The sequence below is a fragment of the Dendrobates tinctorius genome, unplaced genomic scaffold, assembly GCF_039654945.1.
Source record: "Dendrobates tinctorius isolate UK_male_01 unplaced genomic scaffold, ASM3965494v1 ptg000056l, whole genome shotgun sequence".
Lineage (NCBI taxonomy): Eukaryota > Metazoa > Chordata > Amphibia > Anura > Dendrobatidae > Dendrobates > Dendrobates tinctorius.
The window spans coordinates 12873822-12879821 of NW_027361724.1; positions in this window are offsets into that span (position 1 = coordinate 12873822).

Here is a 6000-nt window from a genome sequence, read left to right on the forward strand (position 1 = left end):
AACTATGGTATAAATTTTCAGGGCTTGCACGATGTGCTAATTTGACCAGCTGTCCTGCAACTCTTTCTGTTTTTTACCACGTTTTTGTACAGCTACGGGCCTGCCAGATAACCACTGCTGCGATGTTGATGCCTGCTGCGGATCCTTCTCCTCTCCTGAGCTATTGCCAGCGGCACCCTCTTCCACCAATGGATGCTAATCCGGGTCAACAACTGGGTCATTCATCACCTCCTCTTCAATTTCAGCTGCACCTTCCTCTGTGTCACCGTGTAAGGTGGTATAGTATGCGGGAAGGGGCACTTGAGTTTCAACAGGGTCAGATTCTGGCTCAGTGGACTGCGAGGGCAATGTAGTGCTCTGGGTCAATGTACCAGCAGAATCATCTAGCAGTGGCTGTGCATCAGTGCACTCCATGTCAGATTCATCTTGGACTGGGGAATTCAGGATTTGACTTGGTAACTCAGGCATGGTATGTGAAAAGAGCTCCATGGAGTAATCAGAAGTGTGGCCTGCCGCATCCTTCACTTTTGGTGGGGGTGAAGGACACAAGGAAAGGTGTTGTTCCTGACCAGAAGTCAGCACTGACGACTCAGTGCTTGCATTTTTGGACACTTCAGAAGAGGAGGCGATAGAGCTGGAGGCTGTTTCTGCAATGTAAGACAAAACCTGTTCCTGATGCTCCAGCTTTAAAAGCAGTTTACCTACTCCCAGAAAAGGGAACCTTCCAGGCCTTCTTGAGCCAGACGATGATGCAGGATCAACACCTCCAGCCTTAGCTGCTGTTGTGCTTTTGGCATAACCAGCAAATGCACAACCACCACCATCAGTACCAGCTTCCCCCCCCCGCCCATCTCACCTCGTCCACCAAACTTCCTCATGTTTGGGAAAATGTACTTAAAATACCAGCAGATATATGGTACTGTATGAGGAGCGTACAGCTGTATACAGTGTAGGGGAAAAATGAAATCTCCGTAAAAATGAAATCTCCGTATTTATTTCCATAGTCACAAACAGACGCTCTCCCAGTACAGTATGTATTTGACCGTAATCCAAACAGCAGATATATGGTACTGTATCAGAAAAGTACAGCTGTATAAAGTGTAGGGGAAAATTTAAATCTCGGTATTTATTTCCGTAGTTACACACAGACGCTCTCCCAGTATGTATTTGACCGTCATCCAAACAGCAGGTATACGGTACTGTATCAGAAAAGTACAGCTCTATAAAGTGTAGGGGAAAATTTAAATCTCCTTTTATATATTCCCATAGTCACACACAGACGCTCTCCCAGTATGTATTTGACCGTAATCCAAACAGCAGATAAACGGTACTGTATCAGAAATGTACAGCTGTATACGGTGTAGGGGAAAATTTAAATCTTGGTATTTATTTCCGTAGTCACACACAGATGCTCTCCCAGTATGTATTTGACCGTGATCCAAACAGCAGAAACACAGTACTGTATCAGAAACGTACAGCTGTATACGGTGTAGGGGAAAATTTAAATCTCCTTTTATATATTCCCTTAGTCACACAAAGACGCTCTCCCAGTATGTATTTGACCGTGATCCAAACAGCAGATATACAGTACTGTATCAGAAACGTACAGCTGTATACAGTGTTGGGGAAAAATTAAATCTCCGTATTTATTTCTGGAGTCACACACAGATGCTCTCCCAGTATGTATTTGTCCGTGATCCAAACAGCAGATATACGGTACTGTATCAGAAACATACAGATGTATACGGTGTAGGGGAAAATTTAAATCTCGGTATTTATTTCCGCAGTCACACACAGACGCTCTCCCAGTATGTATTTGAACACAATCCAAACAGCAGATATACGGTACTGTATCAGAAACGTACAGCTCTATAAAGTGTAGGGGAAAATTTAAATCTCCTTTTATATATGCCCTTAGTCACACACAGACGCTCTTCCAGTATGTATTTGACCGTAATCCAGACAGCAGATATACGGTACTGTATCAGAAATGTACAGCTGTATACGGTGTAGGGGAAAATTTAAATCTCAGTATTTACTTCCATAGTCACACACAGACGCTCTCCCAGTATGTATTTGACCATGATCCAAACGGCAGATACACAGTACTGTCTCAGAAACGTACAGCTGTGTTCGGTGTAGGGGAAAATTTAAATCTCCTTTTATATATTCCCTTAGTCACACACAGATGCTCTCCCAGTATGTATTTGACCATAATCCAAACAGCAGATATACGGTACTGTATCAGAAACGTACAGCTGTATACAGTGTAGGGAAACAATTAAATCTCCGTATTTATTTCTGGAGTCACACACAGACGCTCTCCCAGTATGTATTTGACAGTGATCCAAACAGCAGATATACGGTACTGTATCAGAAATGTACAGCTGTATACGGTGTAGGGGAAAATTTAAATCTCAGTATTTATTTTCGTAGTCACACACAGACGCTCTCCCAGTATGTATTTGACCATAATCCAAACAGCAGATATACGGTACTGTATCAGAAATGTACAGCTGTATACGGTGTATGGGAAAATTTAAATCTTGGTATTTATTTCCGTATTCACACACAGACGCTCTCCCAGTATGTATTTGAACACAATCCAAACAGCAGATATACGGTACTGTATCAGAAACGTACAGCTGTATACAGTGTAGGGGAAAATGTTAATATCCGTATTTATTTCTGGAGTCACACACAGACGCTCTCCCGGTATGTATTTGACCGTAATCCAAACAGCAGATATGCGGTACTGTATCAGAAACGTACAGCTCTATAATGTGTAGGGGAAAATTTAAATCTCCTTTTATATATTCCCTTAGTCACACACAGACGCTCTCCCAGTATGTATTTGACCGTGATCCAAACAGCAGATATACGGTACTGTATCAGAAATGTACAGCTGTATACGGTGTAGGGGAAAATTTAAATCTCCTTTTATATATTCCCTTAGTCACACACAGACGCTCTCCCAGTATGTATTTGACCGTAATCCAAAGAGCAGATATACGGTACTGTATCAGAAACGTACAGCTTTATACAGTGTAGGGAAACAATTAAATCTCCGTATTTATTTCTGGAGTCACACACAGACGCTCTCCCAGTATGTATTTGACCGTGATCCAAACAGCAGATATACGGTACTGTATCAGAAATGTACAGCTGTATACGGTGTAGGGGAAAATTTAAATCTCAGTATTTATTTTCGTAGTCACACACAGACGCTCTCCCAGTATGTATTTGACCGTAATCCAAACAGCAGATATACGGTACTGTATCAGAAATGTACAGCTGTATACGGTGTAGGGGAAAATTTAAATCTCGGTATTTATTTCCGTATTCACACACAGATGCTCTCCCAGTATGTATTTGAACACAATCCAAACAGCAGATATACGGTACTGTATCAGAAACGTACAGCTGTATACAGTGTAGGGGAAAATTTAAATATCCGTATTTATTTCTGGAGTCACACACAGACGCTCTCCCGGTATGTATTTGACCATAATCCAAACAGCAGATATGCGGTACTGTATCAGAAACGTACAGCTCTATAATGTGTAGGGGAAAATTTAAATCTCCTTTTATATATTCCCTTAGTCACACACAGATGCTTTCCCAGTATGTATTTGACCGTCATCCAAACAGCAGATATACGGTACTGTATCAGAAATGTACAGCTGTATACGGTGTTTGGGAAAATTTAAATCTCGGTATTTATTTCCGTAGTCACACACAGATGCTCTCCCAGTATGTATTTGACCATAATCCAAACAGCATATATACAGTACTGTATCAGAAACGTACAGCTGTATTCGGTGTAGGGGAAAATTTAAATCTCCTATTATATATTCCCTTAGTCACACACAGACGCTCTCCCAGTATGTATTTGACCGTGATCCAAACAGCAGATATACGGTACTGTATCAGAAACATACAGCTGTATACAGTGTAGGGGAAAAATTAAATCTCCGTATTTATTTCTGGAGTCACACACAGACGCTCTCCCAGTATGTATTTGACCGTGATCCAAACAGCAGATATACGGTACTGTATCAGAAACATACAGATGTATACGGTGTAGGGGAAAATTTAAATCTCGGTATTTATTTCCGTAGTCACACACAGACACTCTCCCAGTATGTATTTGACCGTGATCCAAACAGCAGATATATGCTACTGTATCAGAAATGTACAGCTGTATACGGTGTAGGGGAAAATTTAAATCTCGGTATTTATTTCCGTAGTCACACACAGACGCTCTCTCAGTATTATTTGAACGTAATCCAAACTGCAGATATACGGTACTGTATCAGAAACGTACAGCTGTATACAGTGAAGGGGAAAAATTAAATCTCCGTATTTATTTCTGGAGTCACACATAGACGCTCTCACAGTATGTATTTGACCGTAATCCAAACAGCAGATATACGGTACTGTATCAGAAACGTACTGCTGTATACAGTGTAGGGGAAAAATTAAATCTCCGTATTTATTTCCGGAGCCAGCCACACACAGATAGTCAGCATGTATTTTTCTGTGATACAAGCCGGTACACGATAGTGTGTGAGGAGCGTACAGCTCTATACAGTGTGGGAAAAAGTGAACGGTCAGTAACTGTGCAGAAAAAAAAATAAAAGCATTACTGCTGTGTAAAAAGCAGTCTGCACAGCAGTGTACACACAGCAATGCAGCTATCAGGCAGCCCAATAACCAGCGCTGCTGCACCCAAAAAAATCCTCCCCTGTCACTGCACACTAACTGTACAGCACAATTTCTATCAGCACAAGCACAAAAAACTTTTCTTTCCTGCCTAACTCTCTCCCTACTGAGAAACAGCAGCAGCAACCTCTCCCTATGCTTAGATCAGCAGAAGTAAGATGGCGGTCGGCGGTCAGGGCTTTTATAGCCACTGTGATGCCACACAAAGCAAGCCAATCACTGCAATGCCCTTCTCTAAGATGGTGGTGGCCACTGCCCATGTCATCTCGTTGCCCACAGTGTGTGTCCTTGCTCATTGGCTGAGAAAAGGCGCCTGTAAGCATTATGGGAAACGCGACTTTGGCGCTCGGGTCGACGACCGCATGGCCGACCTCACGCTATGGCTGGGTCTTGGTCGGTGAAACCCGACTTTGGCGAAAGTCGGCGATTTTTGAATCTGACCGACCTGTTTCGCTCAACTCTAGTGTTTATACATGGGTGATACAAAAGAAAGCAGCTGTGGCTTTTTCATAGATGGTGCTGCAAAATTTATCCATGTTTAAGGAGTTTCAAGATCTTTTTTCCTTGCTAAATGAAAAAGTGAAAGCTTTTTTTCACAAGGCTAATCCCATTATTTAGGGAGCAAAAACAGGTGTGGTCAGCACTTTTGAAAGTGAAGAAGTAATGTCTTCTCCACTAGTAGTGAAAAAATTATCCCTTTTTTGTGATGCGCAACAGGTTTGCAATTCTCAAAATAAATAAACAATAAAATGGATTTTTATCAAGCCTTCCAAAAATTATCCCTTTTCAGGGAGCATGAAAAAGCTAGCTGTTTTAAAAGGGAAGAAGCAACAGATTGCTGTCAACAAGCCTTTAAAAAAATTGTCCCTATTTTTGGAGCAGTTTGATCTTTGTGTAACCTTAAGAGAGTATGTTTTGCATGAGCGGTAAAGTCTATCACTATAGAGGACAGTGTGCCACCATTGAAATCTGTGGCTGGTGTGGCTGTGCAGAGGCAGTGGTAGTAGCAGAGACCGCATGGTAGAGAATTGGGAATGGGGTAGACGAGGAAATGTCTGGCAGTGTAAGGCCAACAAAAGCAGTATCGGCAGCAGCAATTCTACCGTATAGATGACATAATGGACAGGAAATAAATGATCGCCTGAATGTAAGTTGACGCTGATCCATTCCTGATACATTTTGACAAATGTTAGGTTTTCCACGATTGCAGGAGATAACTTCACCCTTTTGGGTCTGACAAAACTACTTAATACCTTCTCTGACATTACAGTGGAG